The sequence below is a fragment of the Lynx rufus genome, unplaced genomic scaffold (assembly GCF_022079265.1).
Source record: "Lynx rufus isolate CCGP_SWC_20201006 ecotype Redwood Valley unplaced genomic scaffold, mLynRuf1.p SCAF_21, whole genome shotgun sequence".
Classification (NCBI taxonomy): Eukaryota; Metazoa; Chordata; class Mammalia; order Carnivora; family Felidae; genus Lynx; species Lynx rufus.
In genome coordinates, this window is record NW_025814836.1 from 12,113,307 (window position 1) to 12,127,333 (window position 14,027).

Here is a 14,027-nt window from a genome sequence, read left to right on the forward strand (position 1 = left end):
AGGCAGAAGTGCACATATGACATTCTGTGCTGAAAAAGATCAGGCTCCCTTTGCTCATTTGTCAGTTAATAATACTTGGAGTACAGGGAGCAGAATGCATGGCCAAACATTGGCTTAAACAGTAAATATATTTCTTGTGTACTTCACCAGAAGTCCAGTAGCAGGAGCTCTCAAGGTTGGTTCATCAGACCGCTCTTATCTTTCTCCACTGCCATATTCAGCTCCCTTCCTGGTGACAGTGGTTACCACAGCTCTAAGTATCCCAAGGCAGAATTTCAAAACTAAAGGGAGGGAGTCCACACTGGAGAAAAAAAAAAAAAAGTAGGTTTTTGTTGTTTTTTTTTTTTTTTTTTTCCCTTCTCATCCTCTCTCTCTTCTCTTGGAAAAAAAAAAATCTATTTCCTAGATGCCCCAATAGACCTTCTTACATGTTGGCGAAAACTGACTCATAACTCACAAAAGGAAATGAGATTTTTACAATTCACTCAGACCAGTGATTTTTCTCTGAGGTTAAACAGAATCAGAGCTCTGTTAGCAAATGGCTGTTGAGTGGGTGATCAGAGCCATTTGACTGGCTTCAGTGGGCCTGGCCATGTTTGTGGTAGAGTAGAGCCACCTCAGCCAAACCTTAAAAAAGGAAGGTATTAAAACAAGAAATATTCTACAACTAGGCAGATGGTAATGTATTTGGTGACCCACCTCATTCACAGATAAAATTCCATTTTTGTTGCGCATACGTTATTGTGACTATTCAAGTTCGGCTAACATTAATATAGCAGCATATAGCATATTAAAAAGTAAAAAATCAAATCTGATAGTCTCTGTCATTTAATTTATGTGTTTAGACCATTTACATGCAATGTAACCTTTGATATTGTTGGTTTTAGATGTATCATCTTATTATTTCCTTGATTTGTGCCTCTCTTGTGTGCATGTGTGTTTCTCTGTTCCTGCTTTCCTGCTTTCTTTTTAATTATTTGAATGTCTTTTAGTAATCCATTTAAATTTATCTATCAATTTTCAGACTCTAACCCTTTGTAGTATTTTTTAAGCAGTTTCTCTAGGGATTACCATGCCCCTTTATGTCATAGTTGGCATTTACATTACATCCACATATACTGATAACTCTACTAGACAATGTTTACATTTTTGCTTCAGATAGTTATACATATTTTAAACAATGCAAGACAAAAAGTCTGTTACAATTACCCAAATAGTTATCATTTCTGTTGCTCTTTCTTTCTTTCTTTTTTAATGTTTACTTATTTTTGAGAGAGAGGGAGTCAGAGCATGGGCTGGGGAGGGGTAGAAAGAAGAAGACACAGAATCCAAAGTAGGCTCCAGGCTCTGAGCTGTCAAGGCAGAGCCCGACATGGGGCTTGAATCCACAAACTGTGAGCTCGTGACCTGAACTGAAGCTGGAAACTCAACCAGCTGAGCCACCCAGGCTCCCCTGTAGCCTTTTCTTTATTCTGAAGTTCTAAACTCTCTAGGAACATCCTACGTTGAAGAATTTTCTTTAACATTTGTTTTAGAGAAGGCCTGTTAGGAATGAGTTCTTTTAGTTTTCCTTCTTCTGAGAATGTTTTCATTATGACATTATTACTGAAAGATGTGCGTGCTGCGTATTGAATCCTGAGTTGGAAGTTCTTTTCTTTTCACATTTTACAGATGTTATTCCATTGTCTTCTGAGAACTTTGGTTTCTAATGAGACACCAAGCAGTCATTGAGTTGTTTTTCCTATATATATATATATATATATATATATATATATATATATATATATATATATAGTGGGTTATATTTTCTGTCTGCTTTCAATATTTTTCTTTATCTTTTCTTTTCATTAATTTGATGAGTTGGTTTCCTTTGAGTTGATTTTGTGTGGAGTTCTTACAGCTGTATATTCATGTCTTGAACCAAATTTATGTTTTCTGCCATTATGTCTTCAGATTTTTTTTCTGTACCAATCTCTTTGACCCTTTCTTTTGGGACTTAAATATCATGAATACTAGATATTTCTGATACTCTCCCATGAGACCTTGAGACTCTGAGTTTTTCACTTTCTTTTCCCTCTCTGTTGGAGAAATTGGGTAAATTCTATTGATCTGTTTGGAAGTTCACTGACTCTTTTCTTTGTCACCTTCATTGTGTTTTTGATATCATCCAATGAATTTTTTATTTCAGATATCATATTTTTCAGTTCTAAAATATTCATTAAAAATAGTTTCTGGGGGCGCCTGGGTGGCGCAGTCGGTTAAGCGTCCGACTTCAGCCAGGTCACGATCTTGCGGTCCGTGAGTTCGAGCCCCGCGTCAGGCTCTGGGCTGATGGCTCAGAGCCTGGAGCCTGTTTCCGATTCTGTGTCTCCCTCTCTCTCTCTGCCCCTCCCCCGTTCATGCTCTGTCTCTCTCTGTCCCAAAAATAAATAAATGTTAAAAAAAATAGTTTCTGTTTCTATGTAAAGATTATCTTTCCATTCATAATGAGTGTCTACCTTTATCTCTTTGAGTATGACTATAATAGTTGTTTAAAGGTCTTTGAAAAAAAAATTGGTACCTGGGTAATCTTGAGCTTGACATCTGATTGTCTACTTCCTTGAGAATCAGTCACACTTTCCAGTTTTCTGTATGTTTAGGAACTTTAGATTATATCTTAGACATTTTGAATATTACATTATGTTATTTAAAAAAAAATTTTAACATTTGTTTATTTATTTATTTTTGAGAGGCAGAGAGAGACAGAGCACAAACAGGGGAGGGGCAGAGAGAGAGGGAGACACAGAATCTAAAGCAGGCTCCAGGTTCTGAGCTGTCAGCACAGAACCCAACACAGGGCTTGAACCCATGAACCATGAGATCATGACCTGAGCCAAAGTTGAACGCTCAACTGACTGAGCCACTCAGGTGCCCCACATATTATGTTGTGTTAAAATCCTCTGTAGACTGTCCGCTATTTTCATTTAATGGGCAGTGAACCCGGGTATGTTCAGCCTCTTCTGGACTCACCTTCTGTGGGCAGATTTTCCAATGTCAGTTAATTTCTCAAACCCTTTGCTCTCCAGCCGTGGGTCTTTTCTCCATGTGAGCAACTCAGAATGAGCCCGGAACTCGTGTCAGGTCATGCACAGAATTAAGGGCTATGCTTCTCCATTTCTTTCCTCTCCATCGTTTGTCCCATTTTCTACGGCTTCTGGGGGCCCCTTTCCTCTGGAGAGAAATTTACTGTTTCTCTAGAAGTGTTAGCCACACACGCTGCTAAGTAGTTTTCTGCAATTGGAATTACTGTCAAGGCAAAGCAGTGAGGAAAAAAATGAGAAAAAACATGGGGATTTCCCTAAACTCCAGACCTCAGGGTGCTCTTTTCCCATTTTCTGTAGCCAGAAAGGCAAGTTTTCTCCTTAGGTTTTAGGTGGTGCCAATATGACTAACTTATTGTAGCCCCAGCACCAGAGCCTGCTCTTAGGGCAGAGCAGAAGAAAAAAGAGAAAAAAAAAAAAGGAAAGAAAAAAGAAACAAATGTATGTGAATCCATACTGACATAAGTAAATGATTACATAAATAAATAAATGGAGGAGAAAAGACAAATCTTCCTTATGGAAGAATTCCCAGTAAGTGATGTAGATTCTCTTCGTTCTCTCCTTGATTTTGCACCAGACTTAGCGATTTTTCTCCAATCCAGAAAACACTATTTCAGCCAGATGGAAGTCATCAGTTATAAATTATGTTGATAGCGTGTACCTCTGATAGGATATCCCGAAAGCAGCACATCACTTCTTTTGATATTCTTAGACTCCAGTCTAAGCATGAGCAAAAGACCAGCACCCTCAGTTTGAGGGACATTTTCCAAAACACCTGATGCGTACTGCTCAGAACTCTCAAGGCCATAAAAAGAAAAGACTAAGAGACTTTCAGACATGAGACTAAATGCAGTATGGTTCCCTGGATTGTATCTTGGGACAGAAGGACATTAGTGGAAAAACCAGTGAATCCAAATAAAGTTTGGAGTTTAGTAATAGTAATAGACAGATAATGATAAATGGTAACTGTACCCATTAATAGTTTCTTAGTTTTAAAAAATGGACCATGGTAGTGTAAGATGTTAACAAGGACCAAGTTCAGACCCAAGGTATTCTCTGTTCATGACAGTGCCCTTCATTATCATGGTTAAAGGGCAAAGGGAAAGGAAGGAAGGGAAGAGGATGGAAGAGAAGGGAAGAAGAAAAGTGATTATTTTTAAAAAAATTTTTAATGTTTATTTGTGTGTGTGAGAGAGAGACAGACAGAGTATGAGCAGGGGAGGGGCAGAGAGAGAGGGAGACACAGAATCCAAAGCAGGCTCCAGCCCCTGAGCTGTCAGCACAGAGCCCAACGCAGGGCTTGAACTCACGAACCGTGAGATCATGACCTGAGCCGAAGTCAGACGCTTAACCAACTGAGCCACCCAGGTGCCCTGAAAAGTGATTATTTTAATAAGAGGAAAGAACAGATGTTCACCATGCCCTGTTTGGGGTCCCTACCATCACAGTATGCTCGCTGTTGACACAGAGGTGCCCCTCTCTGGGTTAGCAGTACCTTCCTGGAAATGGGTAGCACTGTATCTGGAGCACCTTGTCTATCCCCAGGCCTAAAGTGATGTTCCAACTTCTTCCAAAACTGATTTGTGGCAGCTGCCGAGGCAATAACTGAAATGAGCTGTTTTTTTTTTTTTCTTTTTTTAACTTGAAGGAAAGTTTGAAGGGAGAAAACGTATGTGAGAAAAGAGAACTGAGGACGGGAAACAAGAGAAAACAAAATACAACCAAAAAAAGAAATAGTGGGGCAAAATTTGCTTGACGCTCCCATTTGATGGAGAGGCAGGACTCTTTTGCTAAAGATACCTCATTCTGAATAGCAGAAAGGTCTGCCTTCTTCCTGCATGGCTCACACATGCATAATGCAGGTGAATTGTGACAGCAACAGAAGAAGCACGTCAAGGAAGTGTTTCCTGAGACTAAACTGATAGATTACGGTTCCATTACTGAAACCGAACAGGCAAACATGAGAACAAGACACACAAGATAAGTAACAATTAAGGATCTTAAATAAATATGATGAGATCCGTATTGAACGCCGAGTCAATGGGAAGAGCTGGTCTGTGACCAAACATCATCTGTTCTACATAATTGCCCTTTACCATTCTGTTGCCCCACAAACGTCTGCCCTGATGGATATTGCCACTTGGTAACTGACTAGGATGGATTCCACAAAACACCTTCTTGCAACCATTTGGGGGCTCATGAGGAATTCTAATTGGATTAAATAATAAAATCAATGGAAATCGTAAAGCTTTACTATAGTGTAAATTATAAAAAGTTTAAAAAATCACTTTGAGTCAAGTCTGTTTCCCAGTGGATTCACGCAGAGAGCATGTGAGGGTAGGAGCACCCCGTGCTCCTGTTTTGGTCCCATTCAGACCCTTCTTCTCTGGTCTGAAGCCCTTCCCACCAGTTCCCAGCTTAGTATTTACATTTGCAAGCCTATGTAGCATGTATATAGCTCTATATGTTTGTTCTCCACACGTATGCACAAATGCGTAAAATCACACTGTAGTCATGGGCTCTGCTCCTGGGTTTTCTTCACTTCATCGTATGCTGAAGCCTGTTTTATCAGGATGTAAAGGTCTGCCTCGTAGGTTTTATGAATAACAGAGGATTTCATGGTGCGACTGCACCATTGTTTGTATCATCACAGCCCACTAATAGGCATTTGTGTTCCTTCAGATTCGGAGCTGTTAGTAATAGTTTTACACACACCCTTCTGTAAGCCTCTGCACAATTATTTCCCCTAGAAAGAAACCCTACAGTGTGATTGCTGGGTCAAAGGATATGTCACTCATTAGATACTGCCAAATTGCCCTCCAAAAAGATTATACCCTCATCATCCGTGTGTGGGATCACTTTCATCTTGCCAACATTAGATAAAACCAGCCTAAAATGTCTGCCTATCAGTTGGGTGGAAAGTAATATTTCCTTGGGGTTTAAATGTACCTTTATATGAATATGAGTGAGATTAAACATATTTTCATAGGGCATGCTATTGTATAAAACGGCAGTTCATCTTTCTTGCTCTTTTGAAGGTCCTCCCTTTACCAGGATTATGAAGACTTCACCTATATTTTCTCCTTTTGTAAATTTTTTTTTTTTTACCTTAAGCTCTTTACGTTTGAGTATCTTGTGGAGAAAAGTAATCATTTTTTCCCTCAAAGAGATAGCTAATTCCTCCAGCATAATGTATTGTTATTTATTTCCTTTTCCTACTGTATGGAATATTCATTTTTATCACATAGTGAATTGACATAACTTTATCAGCCTTTTTTAAAAAAATTATTCTCCTTTGTATTGCCCTGTTGTCTGTTCATACTCCTAACCATTTTTGTTTATTTCAGGTTTTTCTATAGTAAGCTTTGATAACTAGCAAGTGGGGCAAATATCACCTCGTTTCTGTCCTTTACACATTATATTTTAGCTTAAAACACTTTTTTTAAGTTCATTTATTTTGAGAGAGAGAGAGAAAGAGCATGCATGTGTGAGTGGGGGTGGGGGGCAGAGAGAGAGGAGAGAGAGAATTGCAAGCAGGCTCTGCATGCTGTCATGCAAAACCCCATGTGGGGCTCGACCACAAACTGAGATCATGACCTGAGCTGAAATCAAGAGTCAGATGCTTAACTGACTGAGCCACCCAGTCGCCCTATTTTGGCTATTTTGTACACATTTTATCTTCCTGGAGAAATTTTAGGACTAACTTGTCAGGTTTTCGGCAAAAAACTTGGGACATTTGATTGGAATAACATTGGGAAAAGATTGAATTTATCAGTTAAGTTCTAAAGGATTAGCATTTATAAATATTGAGTTTTCACAAGCAAGCGCTTATGTGTTCTTCAATAAAATTGTATCTCTTTCTTCCTCTGGTCTCTCCTATTTCTGGTGAGGTTGATTTTTATGTATTTTCCCTGCTATTTTGACATAAATGGGATTTTTTTTTTTCCTCCTGGACATTTTCAGATTGGTTCCTGCTAGTGTATAGGAAGGCTGTGTCTATCTTCTCCTGGACCTCAGCGCTCAGCAGGCTGTCTCCATCTGTTAGATTACAGAGCTTATGAAGCCTTCCAAGGTTTTTTCAAAGGTCAGGTTGGTCACAGGAAAATGGGGTAAATAAGGCATAATGGTATAAAAATGATAAATTCTTTCACGTATTCCAGATGTCAATTTCCCTGTGTCGTTCGGACCACGTGGGTTTCCAAGGGGAACACAGTATCGGGTGAGGCAGGGAAACCTTCCAGCTTCCCACGTCACATGTCAAGATAGTGGGCCCCTTGACCTTTGGCATTGGCTCCACGGCCCCACAAGAAGTGGGGCTTCTTGTGTGCTGGACATTTGGAGGCATGTGGAGAGCTGATCTCTGCCTCATGTGAAGGCCACAGGGGCAGAAAAAAGACTAGGGGCTTTTGTTCTTAGGTTCAAACCATACTAGCAGCACTTGCTCTCTAAAATTGAGGAAGGGACTCCATTCTCTGGGCTTCAGATGTTAATGCCTTCCTTGCTGTACATCTCGCGTGTTAAACGGACCATTCTGTGACAGAGCCTGGTATACAATAAGTGCCCAGTAAATGGTCGCCCTCGTTGTTGTTCTTGAGGTGATGGTGGTGGAGATGGGCTTTGAGTCTGACAGGCCTGGTTTTGAGCCCTGGCTCTGCCACTTCCTGGTGGCGTGAGCAGGGACAAGGTCTTTGGATTTCTTAAGCTCCAGTTTCCTCAGAGTCGGTTGGTCTCGTCACAATGTAAGGATTCGGTGAGAAGACGTATGTGGTAGTTCTCTGTGAGCTGCCGCATTTCACGTAACCGTAGCCAGTAATGTCATTTCTGTCATTTTTCCACCTTTGGGCAAGAAAAAAAGTTCTCGCGGAGATGTTAAGAAGAATTGTATTTTATTAGCTCACTTAAAAAAAAAAAAAAACATTTGGAAGTATAATCGTTAAAGGGAGCTTCAAATATCACTTGTGTCCTGTGAAGAATTTTAGGGTTTTGAATGACTGGATTTGTGTAAGTTTTAAACATGTTCTCAACCGGGCCGTTTTCCATAAATATATGGAATGAGGATCCCAGGTAATGATCTGAACCATTCGCTCAAAACCTAACGTCTAACTTCTCTCACAAAGCTGAGCATCAGAGGACACTGCTTTTCGAAGGCATAATGAGGCCAGTTTACAACCTTGTACCTCGAGCCACACCATCATGGATTTTTTGGGGAAACAATGGTATCTCAGTTCCATTGGGCCCAATATACTTTCAGTGTCATTAGCAGAGTCAAAATACTCCATTTCATTTATTCATTGAACTTAGGCTAGCATAGAGAGAGGTAGTTCGATTATTGTAAATAGAGAAATCAATTGATTACCACAAATTTTGAGTTGGGGTCAGAAGTTCTTTAAAATTGGACACAGTGGGTTGTGGTGTGAGAACTAACATTTCATGGAAGGAGACCTATTGCCCAGGCTCTGTTTTTATAGATTCTGCATCCAAACAGTGGCTGATTTACACATTCTAGAGGACAGGCCAGATGCTAACCAGCCACCAAGATGTGGCCACCATGTATCTATCTGTCCCCCCAAAAAACTGAAGAGTGTTTTGTGAATGTTTCTAGGGTGCCTGAGGGGCTCAGTCTTTTGGGTGTCTGACTTCGGCTTGGGTCATGATCTCACAGTTCATGGGTTTGAGCCCCACGTCGGGCTCTGTGCTGATGGCTCAGAGATTGGAGCCTGCTTCAAATTCTGTGTCTCCCTCTCTCTCTGCTCCTCCCCTGCACTCTGTCTCTCTCTCAAGTATACATAAACATTAAAATCTTTTTTTCTTTTAGAAGTAATGAATGTTTCCAAGTGGCAGTTTAAGACTGCCAATTAGATAATGCATCAGATCTGTTGTCAATATCCACAAGATTTAAGTTTACTATTCAATGATTTTCAAAGAAGTAACTTACTTTAAGCATTGACTGGAAAAAATCCACCTCTTCAAATGCATATGGAAATGATATGCCCATATGGATCAGAGGTTGATTTACAGGCAGGCAGCTTGGAGATACTGACTCTTGTTTACTAAACACCAAGTGGCTCACCTGGTTTTTCACACCCACAAGTGGTGAAAGGCACTGTGAGTGAGGTCAGAGGCATGTCCCCACCCTGAGAAAGACCTTTGTCCTTGATGGAAAGGTGGCAGAGGTGAAGATTCCCAGTTTATTGGCAGGAGTTTATTAAACTTGGGTTTTATTAGTGTCCCCCCCCCCACAAGGTTTCATGCTTAGGACACAGAATTGTATTCACGGGAGAGATATGAATAGACAATATTCGTCTCATAATGCCCAGACTTGGGCACACCTGCTTTCTGTACAGAGGAGAAGCTTAGAGGGACAGTGGAAAGTAGAGTAGTGATCACTGCCTAGCCCAGACCCAGTTCATGGCAGAAACACCCCAGAGCAGTGGCTCTGAGCCTGGGTTCTGAGCACTTTTAAAATAACCTGGAGAGCTTTAAACAATACAGATGCTTGGGCTCCACTCTGATCGACTGAATCCCAGCCTCTGATCTGGGCACTAGTGTTTATTACGAGCTCTCTAGCTACTTTCCAGTTTAAATAGCATGTCTGGAGTGAGGACCATTCATTGTCTCAAAGATGAGTTAGTTCTCATCGACCCCAACCAATGGAAAGCAAAGCAACCTGGTAATCCTTATATATTTAGACATTGGTGCTGTGAAGGTTTAAAGTTATAGATTAAAAAAAAAAAAAGGTATGGAAGGTGTGGGTTCTTCACCTGAGGTCCGTGAGATCCTAGGGGTTTCTTAACCCCCTGATATTGTGTGCCAAGCTTTGAGCATATGTTGGTCTCTGTATTCGAGGCATGGAGAGACTTGGAGAAAGGGTTCATGCCTTTCAGAGGCTTCCCAAAAGGAAGCCACAGACGGGTAATATTTTAGGAGCTGCGGAGGGAAAAAGCACCTTCATGAAATTCATGGCCACACAGACACACACACACCACACAAGTTTGAAGAAAGAAAACCTGCAGGTGGGAGGGTCCTGAGTGCTTCCGCAAACTTTCACGCAAACTTTCACTTTTCTCCCATTGTTCCCCGCTCTCTAACTGCCCTGGTGATCAGTTCCTGGTGCCTACAGCTGTTCCCACCTAAAGATTCTTGGCCCCGAGAACTCACTTCCCTGAGCGAGTTCGATCTCAAAACTACAAACGAAGAAGTAGAGTAAATAATCAAGATGAGCAAACAAGGAAGGAAATAATAGGTCAGATGGAGAGTCTCTTTCTCTCTTTTTAAGAGAAATTTCGGATGGAGAATCTTTTAATTCTTACTATGCTCATGCTCCAGATTTCTGTTCCACTTCCCATACATCTTAACTGGCTTCCCCCCAGTCCTCCATTTCCACTTGGCCGGGACCCTCTTACTCCTGGCTACATGGGAATGTTCTCATGAGCCAAAAGTCTCTGGCAGATCAGTGAGACACGGTGATAGTTTCTGAAATGTGAGACAGGCTTCATGCCTTCGGCACCTTTCCACTTCAGTCTGTTTCCCAAGCAAAAATGGTTTGAGCTCACCCGCCGATTCCTACCGGTTGATAAGGGATTCCTAGCGCAACTTCCTAAACTGAAATATGCACATGAATCCCATGGTTTTCTGGCCGAAGCGCAGATTCTGATTCCCTCTGAGAAACCCGTGCGAGTAGACAGAGCCTCGAGGCTTCTGTTGAGAAGGACTCTGAGGTGGGGACCCTTTGGCCATGTCTGCCAGAGGGCTGGGGATCTGACAGAGCGGATGGCACCTTCCGGTTCAGGTTATCAGCCCTGCGCCCACCTAGAACATTCTGTAGTTGCCGCAGATAATGCCATCCCAGTGGGGCTCTGTGCTTCCCCTCTCATTGCTGAGCTCATTCCTTCCTTTAGCTCAGGAGGATGGCATTATCCCTACAAGCAAGGAACAGCTCATCTTACATCGCAGCCAGAGAGCCGATCTCAGCAGCTCTTTGCAAGCTCGCTCCCTTCTGCTGGTTGGACGGGTTTGGGGAGTTTCTGCTGCCCCGCAGCCCTCGAGGTATGACCAGAGCCCCCGTGTTCCACGAGTGTCAGTCTGCAGCCCTTCCAGCTGTCCCATTTCTTGCCCCCATCCAGTGTCCCGTTTCTTGCCCCCATCCAGGCACCTGCTCTCGTTCTCCGCTGGGTGTGGAGCCTAGGCCTGAACCCTAGATGCCTTCTTGCCTCCCTTCTCCTGAGGCCTGCTTCTGATGCCGCTGGTCCAGCCCAGATGGAGTGTGAGGGGGCGATGCCGACTGCACATGAACATAGACACTAGGACACGACATCTTGCCCCATTTTCCCAGACGGTTGCCCCTGGGGCTGATGCCAATCGTGTCTGCACCAGCCTTCGTTCTGCTGCTTTGACTCAGTGAGTCAAACGTCCCTGGGTCTTGCTGTTCCAACCCTGGAAGCTGCTGGCATGTTAAAGGATTGCTATTGCTAGTAGTAGGAGTAATAATTAAAACAAAAAAACAAAAAAGCCAACCAGTAGCAATTAGCATCGATTGAGTGCTTCCTATGTTGTAAGCTCTGGACTAAGCGTATCACATTTGTTGTTGCATTTAATTCTCAACAAAACCCTATGAGATAGTTTCTGGTTTTTGGCACAGTTACCCCAATAGGGAAACCGAGGCCTCGGACGGTTAATTAACGTGTGTCCAAGGTCACTCAGAGAGTGAGAGGCGGAGTGAGTTTGGAGCTCACCGTTTTCAGACTGAGGGCTGTGCCTCTAACCACGATGACACGTTGCCTCCACTGCCAAGTGCCAAGCCTGTCCCTGATTGACAACTGCTAGACCGTCAACCTGAAAAAAAAACCCAAAAAAACAACAACCCCCCTCCCCCCCGACCAAACAAACAAACAAAAAAACGCTAATGAGTTTCTTTTCGAAGCTGCCGAACTTCATCTGATCCTGCAGCATTTGATTCTGTGTCTGAGGTGTCTGATTCTGCAACGTTTGTGCTCTGGGTTTTGCATAAGCAAAGTTCTCAAAAGTTCGTGGGCACGCTTTCTGCATATAGATGACTGCTCACGGTTTAAATACCCGAGAAGGGATTCGATACCTTCTGTCGTCCCCGATGGGTTGTAGGGAATTAGTAAGGAAACATGACCAGCCGTCAATGGAAATCATTAAGTGTTTCATGCCCAGAGTGGTTATAAAACTGTGCTTGCAGTCGATGAGATAATGGAACAGCGGCCTGAAGCCACCATATGTCAATGGAAGGCAGGAGCGATGAGACAGTTGGCCTTCATAGCCTGAATACGAATATTTGGTCCAGTTGCCAAAAACTTTGGCCTCTCCTGGCACGCGATGGCCCTGGCATACAGCGGCACTGCCACATGGATTCAGCCTTTGCAGAAAATAACATTCCAGAATAGTTTCTCTGGCATTAGTCGCTGCTGCTTTGCATTTGTATTACATTTGTCCTGAAGGATGTTTCAAGAGTTCTTAAAAGAGTTTTCTGAATGCTGGTAAGCGTCTGCGGGAGCCCTCAGTGCTCTGTTTATGGCATCTCCTGGCTTGTACTTTTGCAAGGGACTCCTGGGCTCGTGAGGGGCACTTCCTAAGGAAGCCATGCAGTCCTGTGTCCAGTGCTGCCACGGCCACCGACAGCCGTTCGCCGGCGGGGTTCTTTGGTGGTAGGCGACAGAAATCAACTCCGGATAATATCAGTAGGAAAGGATGGGTGTCTACTGGAAAGCATGTGGTGGCTTACAGAACGAAAACCGGAGGAACCAGACAAAGGACAGGACAGGATGTGGACAAGCTCGAGAAATCCAGACACCAGGGATTCATGCTCTGCCTTTCCAAGTCCTTCACTGTTAGGATGAAACTATTCATTCTTCCTCTGGAGTCAGCCAGTCAAGATTCCTGGGGCAGGGAGCATTTGGTCAGCCTTACTTCAGTCAAGAGCCCACTTTTGGGGGGGCGCCTAGGTGGCTCAGTCGGTTAAGCATCCAACTCTTGATCTCAGCTCAGGTCATGATCTCACGGTTTGGGGGTTTGAGTCCCGCGAAAGGCTCTGCTCTGACGGTGTGGAGCCTGCTTGGAATTCTCTCTGCCCCTCTGCTGCTCATGCTCTCTCTCCCAAAATAAATAAATAGTAATAGTAAAACAAAACAAAACAAAACAAAACTTAAAAAGAAAAAAAAAAGAGTCCACTTTTGGGACTAAGTAGGGGAAACACCTTGACTGACAATTCTGTTATGGCAGCTGATTGCCAAACTGACCTCAGTGGTCCCCCTCCTAGTATTCATGAACTGCTCCCCCCCCCCCCCCGTTTTTTAAAGTAGGCTCTATGCCCAATGTGGGGCTTGAACTCATGGCCCCGAGATCAAGAATCGCCTTTTCTACTGACTGAGCCAGTTAGGCATACCCAGCCCCTTTAATGTGACTTTCAATGTTCCATCGAGGGGAGGTGTTTGTGTACCCACCCTTGAACCTGGGCTGGCCCAGTGACTTGCTTTAGCCCACAGTGGGTGGCTGCCATTTCTGAAGCTAGGCTCAGGGGGCCCAGAAGCTTCTGCTCTCTTTCTTGGAATCTTGTCAGTCCCTGAGAGCAAGTCCTAGCTAGCATGATGGGAGAGGAGAGGCGTGGAGTTGAAGGGAGTTGTCCCAGCTGAGGTCACCTTAGCCAGAGTATCCCTTATCTACTACTATGCATCCGATTATTCCCCAAACGAGTGGTTTAAAACAACAATGGACGTTGACCACCTCACACAGCTTCCGAAGTCAGGAATCCAGCTGTACCTTAGATGGGAGGTTCTGGAGTAAGACCTTTCATGAGGTTTCAGATAAGGTGTAGGCTGAGCCTGTACTCCTCTGAGCCTGGAGGATTCACTTCCAAGGTGACTTCCCCACATGGCTGGCCAGTTGGTGCTGTTTGTTGGCTGGAGGCCTTACTCCCCAGGAAGGCCT